At 45.0% G+C, this 18,487-nt stretch overlaps 1 protein-coding gene across 1 annotated transcript in view; it reads right to left on the bottom strand.

The window, feature by feature from the left end:
• Positions 1–18,487, bottom strand: part of LOC124622114 (cyclic AMP response element-binding protein A-like) — a 679,969-nt gene that overhangs the window by 340,960 nt on the left and 320,522 nt on the right. The gene's annotated exons all lie outside the window — the stretch shown is intronic.

The following is an 18,487-nucleotide window of genomic DNA, read 5'->3' as shown; positions in this document are numbered from 1 at the left end:
GTATGTTTCAAGATGCATACAGACAGATAGAAGTAGACGTGCAGGATGATGGACGTTTAGGTTTTAATGTCACGTCGACGACCTGAGGCAGAGCACAAGCTCACATTGGGGAAAGTTGGCATGGAAATTTTCAAAGGAACCATCCTGGCTTTCATCTTAAGTGATTTAGGGACACCACAGGAAACCTAATCTGAATGACTGGATGCGGATTTGAATGTGGCAGGCTGTTCTATAAAGAAAGCTATAGTTTATACTAATATATAAAAGGAAACATTATTTTCAAAAATCTCGAAATGTTCTTGACTGATTTACTTGAACTTTTTACATGATAGTCTAATAAACATTAGGGTAATGGACATAGGCTGTACATTTCTTAATACATATAATATATAAATATATAATATATAAAAGAGAAACATTGTTAACAAAAGTGCTGGAAAGGTGTTAACTCATTTATGTAAAATTTTTACACCATATTCTAATAAGTATTTGAAGGAGAGAAGTGAGCAAAAACGTGCTTTTCCATCTCCTGGCATGGAACAGTGTTGGCCTGCCAAATCTACCTCCTTAGGAGTGCAGCCTACACATGAGGGGCAAACAAACGTTTTCCAGGCCGTGACATATACATAGCCATGCATGACAGGTGTGTTGTTTTGGTGTAGTATTGACCAGTTTTATCGACCTGATTTACATGGAGACCTGTATGTCAGGGGTAAATAAATGATTTTCAGTTACCTGTCGTGTAGCCTGCCCTTCATGACAGCCACGGTGTGGGAAAGGTATTGACCTTCTTTATTGAAGTGTTTTGCAGGGGATACACATGCATGTGCATGGCTGGGAACAGACTGAAACGGACTGAGGAGGGGATGGAAAGAGCGAGGGGGAGGAGAAAATAGACAGAAAGAGGGAAGGAGTGGGATAAGCTTGGCGCAGGTGGAAGATGTAGAGGGGTAGTGGGTAGGTGGAAAAGGAAGCACGGAAGGCAGAGGTGGAAAGAGAGAAGGAAGATGGTATGGTCAGAGGGAGGGAGGAGGAAGATATGGCGAGAGAGAAGAGGTGGAGGAAATGGACAAAGAGAGAGGGAGGAGGAGATGAAGAAAGAAAGAGAGTGGGGAGGAGGAGATAGAAAGATATTGGTGGGAGGATGAAGTGGACAGGTAGAGAGGGGAAGAGTTAGAGAGGAGTACATGTGTCGAATGCATACATGGGTGAAGATGCAGGGTAAAGGTTAGTATACTTCTGCTGTGAAAATGTGTTGTTTTGTTTTCTTTCTCACCGTCGGTTTTAACTATGATAGCAGGGCATTTAAACAATTAGACAATTTTTTTTGTATGGTCATTTGCGCTTTCACGATCTGGTAGTTGAGAAAACCAGTTCATGCTTTTACCACACAGTATTATACAAAAAATGAAAAATGACGTATATTCTGAACTTATGTAACTGAATTGTGTAGAAAATTGTTTAAAAATGCCTTAAAATAACATAAACTAGGAACGAAATGAAATTAGTCTCTTTCAATGACGTTCTGTATGTTTTATTATACACTCCTGGAAATGGAAAAAAGAACACATTGACACCGGTGTGTCAGACCCACCATACTTGCTCCGGACACTGCGAGAGGGCTGTACAAGCAATGATCACACGCCAGGCACAGCGGACACACCAGGAACCGCGGTGTTGGCCGTCGAATGGCGCTAGCTGCGCAGCATTTGTGCACCGCCGCCGTCAGTGTCAGCCAGTTTGCCGTGGCATACGGAGCTCCATCGCAGTCTTTAACACTGGTAGCATGCCGCGACAGCGTGGACGTGAACCGTATGTGCAGTTGACGGACTTTGAGCGAGGGCGTATAGTGGGCATGCGGGAGGCCGGGTGGACGTACCGCCGAATTGCTGAACACGTGGGGCGTGAGATCTCCACAGTACATCGATGTTGTCGCCAGTGGTCGGCGGAAGGTGCACGTGCCCGTCGACCTGGGACCGGACCGCAGCGACGCACGGATGCACGCCAAGACCGTAGGATCCTACGCAGTGCCGTAGGGGACCGCACCGCCCCTTCCCAGCAAATTAGGGACACTGTTGCTCCTGGGGTATCGGCGAGGACCATTCGCAACCGTCTCCATGAAGCTGGGCTACGGTCCCGCACACCGTTAGGCCGTCTTCCGCTCACGCCCCAACATCGTGCAGCCCGCCTCCAGTGGTGTCGCGACAGGCGTGAATGGAGGGACGAATGGAGACGTGTCGTCTTCAGCGATGAGAGTCGCTTCTGCCTTGGTGCCAATGATGGTCGTATGCGTGTTTGGCGCCGTGCAGGTGAGCGCCACAATCAGGACTGCATACGACCGAGGCACACAGGGCCAACACCCGGCATCATGGTGTGGGGAGATATCTCCTACACTGGCCGTACACCACTGGTGATCGTCGAGGGGACACTGAATAGTGCACGGTACATCCAAACCGTCATCGAACCCATCGTTCTACCATTCCTAGACCGGCAAGGGAACTTGCTGTTCCAACAGGACAATGCACGTCCGCATGTATCCCGTGCCACCCAACGTGCTCTAGAAGGTGTAAGTCAACTACCCTGGCCAGCAAGATCTCCGGATCTGTCCCCCATTGAGCATGTTTGGGACTGGATGAAGCGTCGTCTCACGCGGTCTGCACGTCCAGCACGAACGCTGGTCCAACTGAGGCGCCAGGTGGAAATGGCATGGCAAGCCGTTCCACAGGACTACATCCAGCATCTCTACGATCGTCTCCATGGGAGAATAGCAGCCTGCATTGCTGCGAAAGGTGGATATACACTGTACTACTGCCGACATTGTGCATGCTCTGTTGCCTGTGTCTATGTGCCTGTGGTTCTGTCAGTGTGATCATGTGATGTATCTGACCCCAGGAATGTGTCAATAAAGTTTCCCCTTCCTGGGACAATGAATTCACGATGTTCTTATTTCAATTTCCAGGAGTGTAATTTCGAGTTCCATATCTCCCAAGAGAGCTAAGTCACGGTAAGGAGCCGAAATTTTCGCCCTGACATAATTTTCAGGTATCCCCGGATTAGGACGTACATGGTATTTAACAATTGCCGAGCATCGCCGGGGTCGCTAGCCCACGTACAACCAGGACGAACATTCTGTCACACTGTGGTGGACGGTACACCAAGTGAGGAATCCGGCGACGCGACAGAAACCGAACGCGATTTATTCCTCTCGTAACAATACATGGCAAAATCACGTGCGAGATTGTCATTAACTTAGATTCGCTCTAGAGGGCAGAAATAGAAGGCGATAAATATTGTTTGAGCACAGACTAAGCGACAGAAATAAAACTATTGGGTGGACTGGAGCGGCTGTGCTCCGGTTATATCGATGTATTTCCCCGGAAGGGCTTTAAAGCGGGCGTCCGGTCCGAGCAGTCGTGGGTACTTAACTGCCTGTCCCTTAAACTGGAACAAAGGGCCGTTAAAGGGGAACTTCTCGATAAGGCTAATGGAATCTTTGTGCCAGGGAATAAAGACCTCTTTTATAGCTCTGACATTTCCAAGTCTCCGCGAAAAACGCGTAGCTAAGGGCCGGTCCCGAAACCTGCATACGAAACAGTTCAGAGAGTTCGACGTGACAAATGCACATATCGTGTCATAATCTCGTAGAACAGTCTTATCCGTAGGAGGCGTGTATCTTGTTGCGTGGGAGTAAACGCTGTCCTAGAGCTATGAAATATGGCCGGGAAGTAAAATCGCTGGCTGAGAAGTCTAGGATACAAAACAGTTCTGGGAAGGTTACGAAGCATACGAGTCGCTGGTGCGACCTTTAAGGCGATGTAACATAGCTTCTTACTTTTGGTTTTCGATAAACGTGATGTGAGTTCTTTTTTTATTCAAGGAGTCATACTTCATATATGTACACTGGGTATTTCCCAGAGAGAGATCTTTAACAGTCGATATTTTACGCCACACAAGTTGTGAGTACAAGCAATGTGATCTTTGGTTGTGAGTAGTTTTGTCGTTGCTGGTGTAGCATTCTGATGTGTTAATTGACAGAGTCTGGAGTCGATTACGCTACTGAGCGGTTTTGGGAAAATGAGTAGCAGAACACAGAGATGCAGACACAGAGGATGCTGGTTTTTGGAAACATGGTTTTGCAAAGACTGATTTTAGACGTATGAACATATTCAGGCAATATTGCCCCTGCATTGCTTGCCTGCGTGTGATTTCTGATAAGTTTGAGAAAGGCGAATTTTTTCGGTACGATTTTTCTTTATTGATTCGGATCGGTTAGTTCGACTGTCGAGACGAAATTAAACAAAATTACCTGCTGACAAGGCTTGGACTCAGTCATAGATTCACCACACCCTTACCGTTTCATTAACGAGTTACATAGCAGAGTGAAATGCTTTTTATAAGAAGTTAATTTTGTAAAGTTCGTTGTAAGCGTTAAATGTCAGTTTCATAATACCATTTTTAAACGCTAGTCTCTTTTATATCTTTCAGTAGCTGCAGTTCTTTCACCGTCCCTTTACTAATACTTTATTTTTTAATCGAGTGTCACCGCATTCCACTTAGCGAAACACAGTTACTAAAAGCTTAAAGTACGATGTGCTTAGCACAGTTGCTTTTCCTTGCATCGCACTTGGTAAGGTTTTCTTTGCCTTGTTCGCTGCTGCGCTGTATTGCAGCATTCACCACTTCCGAGCATTACCAAGACCCGTTCCCACAAGGTAAGTAACGAATGTTTTCTGGGGCCAGTTTAACGTCACTTTTAGGACACAGTAACATTATTTACTGCCAAAATTGCATTTTGAATTATTATCATCGTCATTTCAGTTAACGTTTAGTTCAGACCTCATTTCTTTTGTCAGACATTCTTACTCTTAGAGCGCAGTCTTACACGTTCGGAATTTTACTTAGTTTGGGTTCGTAAAGTTGCAGGGCATTTTAACAAAAGTATTTCGGGCATTATTTCTCTCGAAGTTCAGTTTGTAATTTTATGCAGGATTTTTACTCTGTTAGTTTTGTGTGTTAGAATTGGAAGATACGTACTGTGACGTCACGCACTGTAGCATTGCTCACTCGAACGCACTATACAAATTTTAACATGACAGATTATTCTGTATACAGTTTTAAGTTTTCTAATTATTTTTAGTTAAAGTTAACTGGAATACAGTTACACGATTGCAGATGGATTTGGCGACTCCTTTCATGAGACAGAGTTTACGTAAACATACCACTTACATTATTCTGTAGAAAGAACGTCCACATTATGATACATACACATACAAAAATTAGGAATAGGAGACCTTTATACAAGTTAAAGAAATAAAACAGTTACACTCATGAAATATGGTGAAGAAGTAAAATCAGTAGCTGAGAAGTCTAGGAATTGTTGAAACAGTTCTGGAAAAGTGAAGCTCATTTACGAAGCATACAAGTCGCTGGTGCGACCAATTGCCCTAGTGTTTAGCGAGCTTATCAGTAGGTACAACACATCTCGAACAAATACAGAGAAATGCTATTAGCTTTGTTAACATGTCTATGCAGTCAATACGAAAGACTGACAGTCATTCTCAGGAGAAACGGCGATGATGCTCCAGCAAAACAAATTGCGTAAATTTGCAGAACCAGTATTCAAGGAAGGCAGACGGATTTGAAAGTCCTTTCGACAGCGAGGTCATTAGAGAGTAGGAGCAGAAACTCGGATAACGGAAGGATGGGGAAGGAAATCGGCCGTGCCCTTTTCAGAGGAACCGTCTCAGTATTTGCTTGGAGACCTTTACTGGGAAATCACGAGAAACATAAATCTGAATGGCTGAACGGGTATTTGAACCTTCGTCCTCCCGACTGCGAGTCCAGTGTGCTGACCGCAGCACTACCTCCCTCGTCCAGTATTCAAGAAAAACATGTCTCAATCCTTTTTCAACTGCTGCCTTCCATTCGCGTCATTCGATTCTTACAAGTGGAGTCCGTTTTCTGTACAAGTAGCAGATAGCCTTCGCTCCCTATAGTTTATCCCTAACAACTTCAGAATTCCAAAAATGATTCTTCAGTCACTGTTGTCCAAAGTTTATTGGAAGTCTACATACACTATAAATGTCTGTTTCTCTTGCTTCAACAAAAGATGAAACGTAGAGTTGCCGTTAACCGGAAGGTCGGTTTGCGCGACACAGGGCTTCGATAGGCATGGTCGTAAACGAGGTGGTATGCTCTTGGCCCTCCTCTGGCCTTTGAATTCACTTACTCAGCCAGATATAGGAGGACATACAGTTTAAAGAGGAATCTCAAACGCGGTGCGGGTCGGCATTTCTCACATGAATGATCTACGATAAGATGTAAAACCAGTATTGCCTCGCCCGTCCTTTCTTCCGAACGCAAATTGATCTTCCCACACGTTTTCTTCTACCAGCCGTCTCACCCATCTGTACATAACTGCGTTTCTATTTCGCTACCATTACCTGCTACACAGACTGTTCAGTGAAGTGAACACAGAGGCATGATGCCAGTTAAGTTTTAAGAACAAGTTCTTGTTCAAAATAACACCTGCTCGGACTCTAGTGCATGCCCTCAGTGTGCGTAGGGCGATTTTGGAAACAAGCTGTATGGGACTTGTCAGTGTGATTCTTCGAAAATGAAAGGAAGATAAAGTTTTAACATTCCAGCGACGACGATGTCTTTAGAGACGGAGCACAAGTTCGGACTGGAAAAAGGATGTTAAAGCGGAACTAGTTAATGATACGGTCTCATTCTCTAATAAAGAACACGATACACTGGATTGATATATACAACACGATCCAATACAACTTCATATACAACATTTACATCCATATTTATAGCTTACGTGTCATTTATACGTAGCATGTCGACAATCGATCAATACAAAATGCATAAGAAATTGTGTTTACGGTCCAGGGTATAATCTTACATAAGAAACTGGGAAACAGAGTCAGGATTTGTCCAATGCAATGAGCGGCTAATAAGAACTGAAACTAAACCAAAGGATACTGTCATAGTTCAAGTCTATATGCCAACAACAGAGGAGGAAGAAGGAGTGGTGCAAAAATATTACGAGGAGCTAAGCGAATTGATAGAGAAAATATATGGGGAAGAAAACTCATTTTTCTTGGAGACTGGAATGCAACAGTAGGAGGAGGAATCGGAGGAAATGCAGTTGCTAAATACGGAATGGGACAAAGACATGAGAGAGAGGAAGAGTTGCAGAGTTCTGTATATGACATAAGTTAATCGTAAAGTATGCTATATTACAGCATCATCCAAGAAGGAGATATATGTGGAAAGCACCAAGAGAATACGAAGGTCACAAATAGACTACATATTGCCAAGAGAAAGATACAAGAATCAGGTAAAGGACAGCAAAAGCTACCCTGGAGCTGATGTCAACAGTGACCATAATCTTGTTATGATGAGCTGTGAACTAAAATTCAAAAGATTAAACATCAAAGAAAAAGACAGTAAGAAGAAGCGTCTAAGCTTAAAGATGAATCTACCCGAAATCAGTACATGACACAAACAAACAGTGTAATTGGCGATACCAGAGAACACTGGGAGTAGAACAAAAAGGAAGTAAAATAAAGTAATGCATTTTAAACACAGTAGAAGTGGTATTAAGGAAAAAAACAAAAAAAGGAGAATAAGAAAGAATGGACAAGTCACGACATCGTGACTGTGATAGAGGAAAGAGGACAGTAGGGTCTATATAAACTCGAAGCATGAAGGAGGAATGAAGAAACACAAGACCTTAAAGAACAAGATTAATAAGAGAGCAAAACAAGAAAAAGAACAGCATTTAAAAGAAATTTGTGTACACATAGAAAACTGCATGCGGGCGGGACAAATTGACATGGCATACAGAGACGAAAAGAAGTTCATCGACACAATAAAAGCAAAAACAATGAACGCTAATATATGATGAAGAAATTATAGTGAAACGATGGAATGGATACCTGCAACAGTTATACAAAGTAGACTACAGCAATCTGACTATCGAAAAGGAAGAAGCAGTAGAGGTAGATGGTGTAGGAACTCCTATCATGAAACAAGGGTACGAGAAAGCACTACTTCACCATAGAGAAAGCAAGGCTCCGTGAGCTGATGGCATACAAGGAGAATTATTTAAGAAGTTGGATAATAAAGCGAAGATGGTACTTTATGATTTCGTATATGGTAATTACAGGTCTTGAGAGCTACCAGAAGACATTTGGAAATGGTAAATCAAACATGTGCAGCAACCAAAATTCTTCTCTGTTAAAATGTTAACGTGGAAATTAATGGACTAACTTTGTATTGTAATATCTGTGATGTAAAAGTTTGGCGAAAGTATTGGAATGATGTCGATCTTGTCCACGTAGAATGGTTTAATGGACCACGCGTTAGTTGGGTGTGATTAGCGGAGACAAATGTTAGGAAAATGTGGGAAGTTGATGTAAGACCCTATGGCATTTCATTCGTTGACGTGTCTAAATGTATGTAAGATCTTGGGAGTGATTTTGCAGGCAGGTATATCATCCCCACACACAAACGTTTGTCAACAATGAGAATGAGTAGTAATGAACGACGAACAGAAGGCAGGTAAATTAAAATTATATTTGATATTTAAATTGAAGGAAGTCCTAGCCTCAATCTTTTGTTTCATCTCAGAGTACTGAAAAAAATCAACGCAAATCATATCACATTAGCATTTTGTGAGGTTTGCTGAATATTACACTACTGGCCATTAAAATTGCTACACCACGAAGATGACGTGCTACAGACGCGAAATTTAACCGACGGGAAGAAGATGCTTTGCTATGCAAATGATTAGCTTTTCAGAGCATTCACACAAGGACGGCGCCGGTGGCGACACCTACAACGTGCTGACATGAGGAAAGTTTCCAACCGATTTCTCATACACAAAAAGCAGTTGACCGGCGTTGCCTGGTGAAACGTTGTTGTGATACCTCGTGTAAGGAGGAGAAATGCGCACCATCACGTTTCCGACTTTGATAAAGGTCGGATTGTACTCCATCGCGATTGCGGTTTATCGTATCGCGACATTGCTGCTCGCGTTGGTCGAGATCCAATGACTGTTAGCAGAATATGGAATCGGTGGGTTCAGGAGGGTGATACGGAACGCCGTGCTGGATCCCAACGGCCTCGTATCACTAACAGTCGAGATGACAGGCATCTTATCCGCATGGCTGTAACGGATCGTGCAGCCACGTCTCGATCCCGGACTCAACAGATGTGGACGTTTGCAAGACAGCAACCATCTGCACGAACAGTTCGACGACGTTTTCAGCAGCATGGACTATCAGCTCGGAGACCATGGCTACGGTTACCCTTGACGCTGCATCACAGACATGAGCGCCTGCGATGGTGTACTCAACGAGAACCTGGGTGCACGAATGGCAAAACGTCATTTTTTCGGATGAATCCAGGTTCTGTGTACAGCATCATGATGGTCGCATCCGTGTTTGGCGACATCGCGGTGAACGCACATTGGAAGCGTGTATTTGTCATCGTCATACTGGCGTATCACCCGGCGTGATGGTATGGGGTGCCATTGGTTACACGTCTCGGTCACCTCTTGTTCGCATTGACGGCACTTTGAACAGTGGACGTTACATTTCAGATGTGTTACGTTCCGTGGCTCTACTCTTCATTCGATCCGTGCGAGACCCTACATTTCAGAAGGATAATGCACGACCGCATGTTGCAGGCCCTGTACGGCCCTTTCTGGATACAGAAAATGTTCGACTGCTGCCCTGGCCAGCACATTCTCCAGATCTCTCACCAATTGAAAACGTCTGGTCAATGGTGGCCGAGCAACTGGCTCGTCACAATACGCCGGTCACTACTCATGATAAACTGTGATATCGTGTTGAAGCTGGATGGGCAGCTGTACCTGTACACGCCATCCAAGCTCCGTTTGACTCAATGCCCAGGCGTATCAAGGCCGTTATTACGGCCAGAGGTGGTTGTTCTGGGTACTGATTTCTCAGGATCTATGCACCCAAATTGCGTGAAAATGTAATCACATGTCAGTTCTAGTGTAATATATTTGTCCAATGAATACCCGTTTATCATCTGCATTTCTTCTTGGCGTAGCAATTTTAATGGCCAGTAGTGTATTTTTTAATTATTTTAGAGCAGCGAAAATAAGAGAGTGGTTAGAATGGGGAGAAACATCGACACGCACTTTCATAGGAACCATCCAGAATTTGCCTTAAGTGAAATAGGAAAAGCACTGAAAATGTGTATCAGGGTGGCAGGCCGGATATTCCACCCTCCATTGAAAGCGTGTATCACGGTGGGAGGCCGGATATTCGACCCACCGTTCTCCCGAATGTGATAATCTCGCACAGCTTGTCGCGTGGTACGCGAAGCCACACAGCCAGTTGCGGAGTAGTTTTGTGTCGGTGAGGGTGGGGGGAAAGGGGGGGGAGAGGGCCAGATGGAAACTGCGCTCGTGGGCGCAGGCGGGACTGCTGAGTACCGGAGAAGCGCAGGTCGGCGTCCTCCCAGGAATTTGGGAGGTCGCTCCGGTCGCGGCCGTAGGCAAGTCGTCACACGCACCTTGCGTCGCAGTTTACAGTTGGCGGTCAGGCACGCTAGTGCGTCGCCCGCTTATTTTACTACGCACACGAATGATTGAATGAGTCTGTTACTGTCGACGTTATTACGAGAGGCAATTGTCCTGGTTAGCGGCAGAGGACAGAACATCATAAATATCAGGCTGTGATCCACGACAGCTTTTCTCGTTGCGTTAAAAACAGTGAGCTGAGACTATTGCGACCAACATTTGATCATGGGTATGAAGATGACCAACATCTGACAAGAATATTAAGGGATGTTTAAGGGAGATTTTCTATCTATCTATATCCGGATCCCACTCCAGCTACTGCCGGGTCTGGGTGCTGACGAGTCCTCTCCATTTGGCTCGGTCCTCCCACCACTTTTCTTCCTCCACTTGCTGCCAGGTCACACCTCTCCTTTCCACAGATATTCTCACTCCCGTTTTCCACCGTGTTCTTGGACGCGCTCTAGGTCTTTTCCCATCCATCTTTAGTTCTTCCATAATTCTGGGGGTTTCTGCCCATTCAACCTCTTAACATGCCCATACCATCTTAATCTCTTTTTTTTTCAGTTTCTTCACTCATACTTTCTTGTTTAAGGTCCTTTCTAATCTCTACATTCCTTGCTCTAAAATGGTTCAAATGGCTCTGAGCACTATGCGACTTAACTTCTGAGGTCATCAGTCGTCTAGAACTTAGAGCTAATTAAACCTAACTAACCTAAGGACATCACACACATCCATGCCCGAGGCAGGATTCGAACCTGCGACCGTAGCGGTCACGCGGTTCCAGACTGAAGCGCCTTTAACCGCACGGCCACACCGGCCGGCATTCCTTGCTCTGTCCATTCTTGCTTTTCCCTTAACTGCTCTGTGAAATTTCAGTTACCCTGCTTGCAGTCTGCTCCAGTCCCTTTCTGTCATTGTCCATGTTTCTTCACCATATGTGACAATAGGGAAGTAATAATTCTTATCCATAAGGAGTTTTGCTTGTTCTGAAACTTCCTTATTCCAAATCAGATGTTTTATTGTTTGGTAGAAATTGTCTCCCTTCCACAAGCTCCTATTAATTTCGTTAGTTATCTTCCATCCCTAGATATTTCATTCCCTAAATAAGAAACTTTCTACCACTTTGAGGGGTTCTCCATTCAAGGTAATATTTCCGTTGATCCCTTTCTCTCTTCCAAATACCATTATTTCACTCTTATCTTTATTTGCTTTTAATCCACACCTTTTCATTATTTCCTTCCACGCATCAAGTTGTAACTGTACATCTACCTCTTTATCACCCCATATTACCATATCATACGCAAAAACCATATTTTTGTCTTTTTCTTTCACGGTATCTTTAACTGTCCTATTCATTCCATCCATCACAACATTAAAAAGTGCAGGAGATAGAATACTTCCTTGCTTAAGTCCTTGTCTTATTTCGAAGTATTCAGAATTCCCCAATGGTGTTCTAATTCTACAATTGTGTCCTCTGTACATTTTTTTTATTACAGTAATGTATCCATCTTCTATATGTCTTCTTCATTTCTTCCCAGAGTCTTCCCCTGGTAACTGAGTCATATGCCTTTTCTATGTCTATAAAAACCATTATCACCCTTTGTTATACTCCCAACTTTTTTCCATCAGTTGACGGATAGAAAATATCAGGTCGATCGCGCTTCTTCCTTTCCTAACCCCATGCTGTTCTTCACTCAGCTCCTTTTCTATCTTTTGTCTATCTCACAATGGAGATAAAAATGTAAGAATAACTGGGATACTCTCCTAATTTACTACATTATATCATACAATATCGTAGTTTGGATAACTCACAAAGCGAGAGAAAGAATGTAGCACACAGTAAGTTTGGCAACGCTGGGGTCCGTGGGCTTTAACCTAGAATGAAGTTTCGTTCCTCCCACTCTCCTAAAAAACAAGAAGAAAAAGGACACCTTTCCTCTGTTTTCTATTACTGCCACCTTAAGCAAATCTATCAATACTGGCTCTTCCGAAGCGCTGCGAAACGTTCTTATGTTGCATAAATCAATTGAGAAATAAATAAAGTAACAAGTTTGTGGAATCGTGCATGTCTCTGTAATCTGCGAGCCCTCATTACGTGTTATTTATACCATGGCTGTTGATCAGCACAAGGTGAGCGCCTCGGTGGACTGCCAGTACTTACCAAGAAACAAGTAAACGTTCCCCAGCCCACAGCCCGTCTAGACGCATTGGCTACCTCATTCTTTCTCCGCTCCTCCCATTCCTTTGTGTGTGACGCTTTTTTTGTTGGTACTTGCTGCTTCAAACTAGGGCCTTTGATTGTTCTTAGTTATCCGTCGGACTGTTCTTTGCTTTTTATCTCTCACTCTGACTGGCGGAGCTTAATTGTCGCTGTGACTTGAAATTTTCATTCACAGTTAGGTGCTAAATGCCGCCACCAGTCATGAATATTGTTCTGGAATATTAACAGTTTATGTTAGCCTCCTAAGACTGATGGTTCATCCGAACAAAAAACTTAAATCTTTTTACGGTACGTTTGCGAACTGATGGTTGAAATTTTTTCAATTAAACTCAGTCATTCAGTGCCGCATAGAGCCACCACAACCTATTCTATTTAGTGTTTCACTTCTATCCACTTCATTTTTAACATTCTTTGATACATCCAGATGTAAAACTAGAGTAGTTTCTCCTTTTTGTCTTGTAGATGGTGCGCGTTTCTATCCTATACGATACTGTGCTCCGTAAGTGCACTTTAAGGAATTTTTTCCTCAGTTCCGTATCAAAGTCTGATACAGCTGATCTCTTTTACTGAAGAAGCTTCCTTCAGCTGTGCCAATCATTTTCTGATATCTTCCTTGTCTAAATAGAAGAATTCTTTCACTTCTTCTATTACTGCGTGGTTTTCAGTTATGAAATTAAGGAAGTTGTTATTTTCCGTCTCCGTACCTAAGTGGTCAGAGTGGCTGAATCCTATACAGAGCATCCGGGTTCATCTCCCAGTACAGCCACGCATGTTTCCTTTGCGGGATGACTAGAACGGGTGCACTCAGATTCGTTACGCGCTGGAGGATCTACTCGGATGAGAAATAGCGGCTCCACGGTGTGCAAAGCCAACAACGGCCGAGAGAGTGGTGTGCTGATCCCGTGCCCCTCCTTACAGCCTCTCCAAGTGATGCCATTGACTGAGGGTGACACAGCGGCCGGTCTGAGGCCAGAACGGTAGAGCTTTGCTTTATTTACCTTCGTATTTGTTTCGTTAATCGTTAAGTCATATTCTGTGCTAACGAGGAGAGGTCCCCAGTGGTGCGACTGATTTTTTGAAACTATCTATACGTAGCATGTGAAAGTTGCTGAATTGGACGGGTTACTCCTGTAACTTAAATATCAGATCTGAAGATGGTTCTGAATGAACCGAAACCGGTCATATGAATAATAAAAAATTTGCAATCAAGACGGATTTAAAGTAACATTATAAAATCACTGATTGCTGTTGTCCCATAAGACATTATGTCTGTTTTTGCAAAATAAAAAGCTACCTCGTTTTTCCTTCAACCTGCCTTCCATAACAAGTCGGAGTCGCTTCTGACGCGGATAACGCTACTCTGCGAGCTGTTCATGGCCACTTCTCGCAGTACTACACTGCTCGTCCAGGAATTAATGCACGTCACAGACCGAGTGTCGTAACCGAGATTCCCGTGACAGCGAAAGGAGTTTTTGCAGAGTTTACTGCGTCGCTGTAAGCTGTGCAGATACAACGACAAACCAGTTTTGATGGCTCATCTCTAGCTTTTCGCATCACTGGTCTCTGTCTTGCGCAACACAGTTGGAGCGTTAAAAATTCTAAACGTTTCCCGGCACTTCTTTGCTCCAGAGGTTGAATTTCCATTTGCATCACAGTACCACAAATTCTAATCGATAAATGTTGCTTATAACTTGACAATTAGCTGGCAGTACGAGTACACTACCCGTACGATGTGGTGGACAAGGATAGGATTGTGGACAAGGCAGAATGAAAGACGGCCCTGGTGCCTGATTCACTGCTTTCGAAAAGCATCAAAAGCTTCGCAGAGCCTAACTGACAAGCCGATTAGTGATGTTCTTAAAATGCTTTTCTTGTTATTCCAGTCTTCATTGTATATACCCTTTGATTCGGCCATCATCAGTTGTCTTTCTGCCCAAACAGTACATCTCATCCACTACTTTTACTCGCCAGCTTCCTAATCTACACTCCTGGAAATTGAAATAAGAACACCGCGAATTCATTGTCCCAGGAAGGGGAAACTTTATTGACACATTCCTGGGGTCAGATACATCACATGATCACACTGACAGAACCACAGGCACATAGACACAGGCAACAGAGCATGCACAATGTCGGCACTAGTACAGTGTATATCCACCTTTCGCAGCAATGCAGGCTGCTATTGCCGGCCGCAGTGGCCGTGCGGTTAAAGGCGCTGCAGTCTGGAACCGTAAGACCGCTACGGTCGCAGGTTCGAATCCTGCCTCGGGCATGGATGTTTTTGATGTCCTTAGGTTAGTTAGGTTTAACTAGTTCTCAGTTCTAGGGGACTAATGACCTCAGCAGTTGAGTCCCATAGTGCTCAGAGCCATTTGAACCATTTGAACCAGGCTGCTATTCTCCCATGGAGACGATCGTAGAGATGCTGGATGTAGTCCTGTGGAACGGCTTGCCATGCCATTTCCACCTGGCGCCTCAGTTGGACCAGCGTTCGTGCTGGACGTGCAGACCGCGTGAGACGACGCTTCATCCAGTCCCAAACATGCTCAATGGGGGACAGATCAGGAGATCTTGCTGGCCAGGGTAGTTGACTTACACCTTCTAGAGCACGTTGGGTGGCACGGGATACATGCGGACGTGCATTGTCCTGTTGGAACAGCAAGTTCCCTTGCCGGTCTAGGAATGGTAGAACGATGGGTTCGATGACGGTTTGGATGTACCGTGCACTATTCAGTGTCCCCTCGACGATCACCAGTGGTGTACGGCCAGTGTAGGAGATCGCTCCCCACACCATGATGCCGGGTGTTGGCCCTGTGTGCCTCGGTCGTATGCAGTCCTGATTGTGGCGCTCACCTGCACGGCGCCAAACACGCATACGACCATCATTGGCACCAAGGCAGAAGCGACTCTCATCGCTGAAGACGACACGTCTCCATTCGTCCCTCCATTCACGCCTGTCGCGACACCACTGGAGGCGGGCTGCACGATGTTGGGGCGTGAGCGGAAGACGGCCTAACGGTGTGCGGGACCGTAGCCCAGCTTCATGGAGACGGTTGCGAATGGTCCTCGCCGATACCCCAGGAGCAACAGTGTCCCTAATTTGCTGGGAAGTGGCGGTGCGGTCCCCTACGGCACTGCGTAGGATCCTACGGTCTTGGCGTGCATCCGTGCGTCGCTGCGGTCCGGTCCCAGGTCGACGGGCACGTGCACCTTCCGCCGACCACTGGCGACAACATCGATGTACTGTGGTGACCTCACGCCCCACGTGTTGAGCAATTCGGCGGTACGTCCACCCGGCCTCCCGCATGCCCACTATACGCCCTCGCTCAAAGTCCGTCAACTGCACATACGGTTCACGTCCACGCTGTCGCGGCATGCTACCAGTGTTAAAGACTGCGATGGAGCTCCGTATGCCACGGCAAACTGGCTGACACTGACGGCGGCGGTGCACAAATGCTGCGCAGCTAGCGCCATTCGACGGCCAACACCGCGGTTCAAATTCAAATGGCTCTGAGCACTATGGGACTCAACTGCTGTGGTCATAAGTCCCCTAGAACTTAGAACTACTTAAACCTAACTAACCTAAGGACAGCACACAACACCCAGCCATCACGAGGCAGAGAAAATCCCTGACCCCGCCGGGAATCGAACCCGGGAACCCGGGCGTGGGAAGCGAGAACGCTACCGCACGACCACGAGATGCGGGCAACACCGCGGTTCCTGGTGTGTCCGCTGTGCCGTGCGTGTGATCATTGCTTGTACAGCCCTCTCGCAGTGTCCGGAGCAAGTATGGTGGGTCTGACACACCGGTGTCAATGTGTTCTTTTTTCCATTTCCAGGAGTGTACAAGCGGCAGTCAAACGAAAACATGACAGAGGGGAAAAAAGTAAGCAAACTGCATATTACCTCAAAAGGAACCACTATAACTGTGAAACAAGACGGTCGTCGCCTTCGTGGAACCATTATTGAGACCAGACGAGCACCTGTTCGTCCGAAGCAAATCGACGAATGTCCTCAGGGTTCCAAAAATATGAAATTCGCACGGGGAGAGATCAGACCTGTATGGAGTTTGTGTAAGTGCTCCCCAGCGAAACTACTGATGCGTAGTCGAAGTAATGTTGACAGTATTATGACGTCCGTCACCATTCCTGCGTGTTTGGACTTTATTCTGCGCACAGTGGTACGTGGACACTTTGCAAAAACTGAAGCGCGCCATCCAGTGCAAAAGCCCAGCAATATTGACGAGTGGCATGATTCTGTTGCAGAATAATGCCCGCCCACTTGTTGCGAAGGTTGTTTAGAGTACACTGCAGAAGTTTCGCTACCAAGCCCTTACACATCCCCCACACGGTCCCGATCTCTCCCTATGCGATTTCCATATTCTTCGAGTCTTGAAGAAAAATATTCGTGGCCGACGATTTACTTCGGACGAAGATTTGGACGCCTGCATACAATTATGGTTCCGTAGTCCGTCGAAAACATTTTTCCATGAAGCCATTGACCATCTACTCTCTCAATGGTAGAAATGTATTCATAGTTACGACAATTACTTTTGAAGTACCTAATAATTTAATTACTCTTTTCCATCTATCTCGTTTCCATTTCACTGCCCTTTATAATTCCCACAACATTACCTGATTTAATTCAAATACATTCCATTATTCTTGTTTGTTGATAGCCACATCTGATCATCTATTTTCAAGGCCTTATCCATTCCGTTCAACTGCTGTTGCAAATTCTTTGCCTTCTCCGGCAGAATTACCGTGTCATCTCCAAACAGCAGCCGGCCGCGGTGGTCTAGCGGTTCTAGGCGCTCAGTCCGGAACCGCGCGACTGCTACGGTCGCAGGTTCGAATCCTGCCTCGGGCATGGATGTGTGTGATGCCCTTAGGTTAGTTAGGTTTAAGTAGTTCTAAGTTCTAGGGGACTGATGACCACAGATGTTTAGTCACATAGTGCTCAGAACCATTTGAACCATTTGAATCCAAACAGCAAAGAATTATTTCTTTTCCCCGAACATTAATTCCCATTCAAAATTTTTCCTTGGTTTCCTTTGTTTCATGTTCAACGTACGAGCAGCAAAATCGAGGATAGTCTACAACCCCACCTCATGTCTTTCTCATCTACTGCCTGCTTTCATACCTCTCGACTCATTATAGCTGCAGTCTGGTTTTCTGCTTGTGAATAACGTATCGCTACCTGTATTTTTGACTATCCCCTTTCTCTAAATCTGCAAATGCTATCAACGTAAGTTTGCCTTCTTTATAATTCATCGTCTGAAATAAATCATAGGGGCAGTATCATTCCCAAAGTAGTGGACGGTCTTCTCAAAAAAAGGACGAAAGGAATTATGTTTTAACGACCAGTCAGCGACGTTGTTACTGTTTTTATCATCTGTCCGAAGACGAGTACTAGATGCTGATCTATCATCTGCAAGTAGATACCTTTCTGCTCAGCTACCACACTCAACAGCCACTTGAACCAGCGCACTGTATTCAAGCGTTGGAATCCCTCTTGGATTTTTACTCTCACACTTCCTCGCATTACCAAATTCTTATCTGATGTTCAGGATGTGTCTTATTAAACCATGCCTTCTTTTGGTCTTGTTGCTCCAAAAAGCTCGCTTCTACCGAATTCGACTCAGTACCTCCTGATTAGTTATTCGATCTACCCACCTTACGTAGCACCACATTTCAAAG

This window comes from Schistocerca americana, chromosome 7, assembly GCF_021461395.2.
Source record: "Schistocerca americana isolate TAMUIC-IGC-003095 chromosome 7, iqSchAmer2.1, whole genome shotgun sequence".
NCBI classification, from domain to species: domain Eukaryota; kingdom Metazoa; phylum Arthropoda; class Insecta; order Orthoptera; family Acrididae; genus Schistocerca; species Schistocerca americana.
The sequence above is the reverse complement of the archived record's forward strand: the minus strand, read 5'-3'. Positions and strand labels throughout refer to the sequence as shown.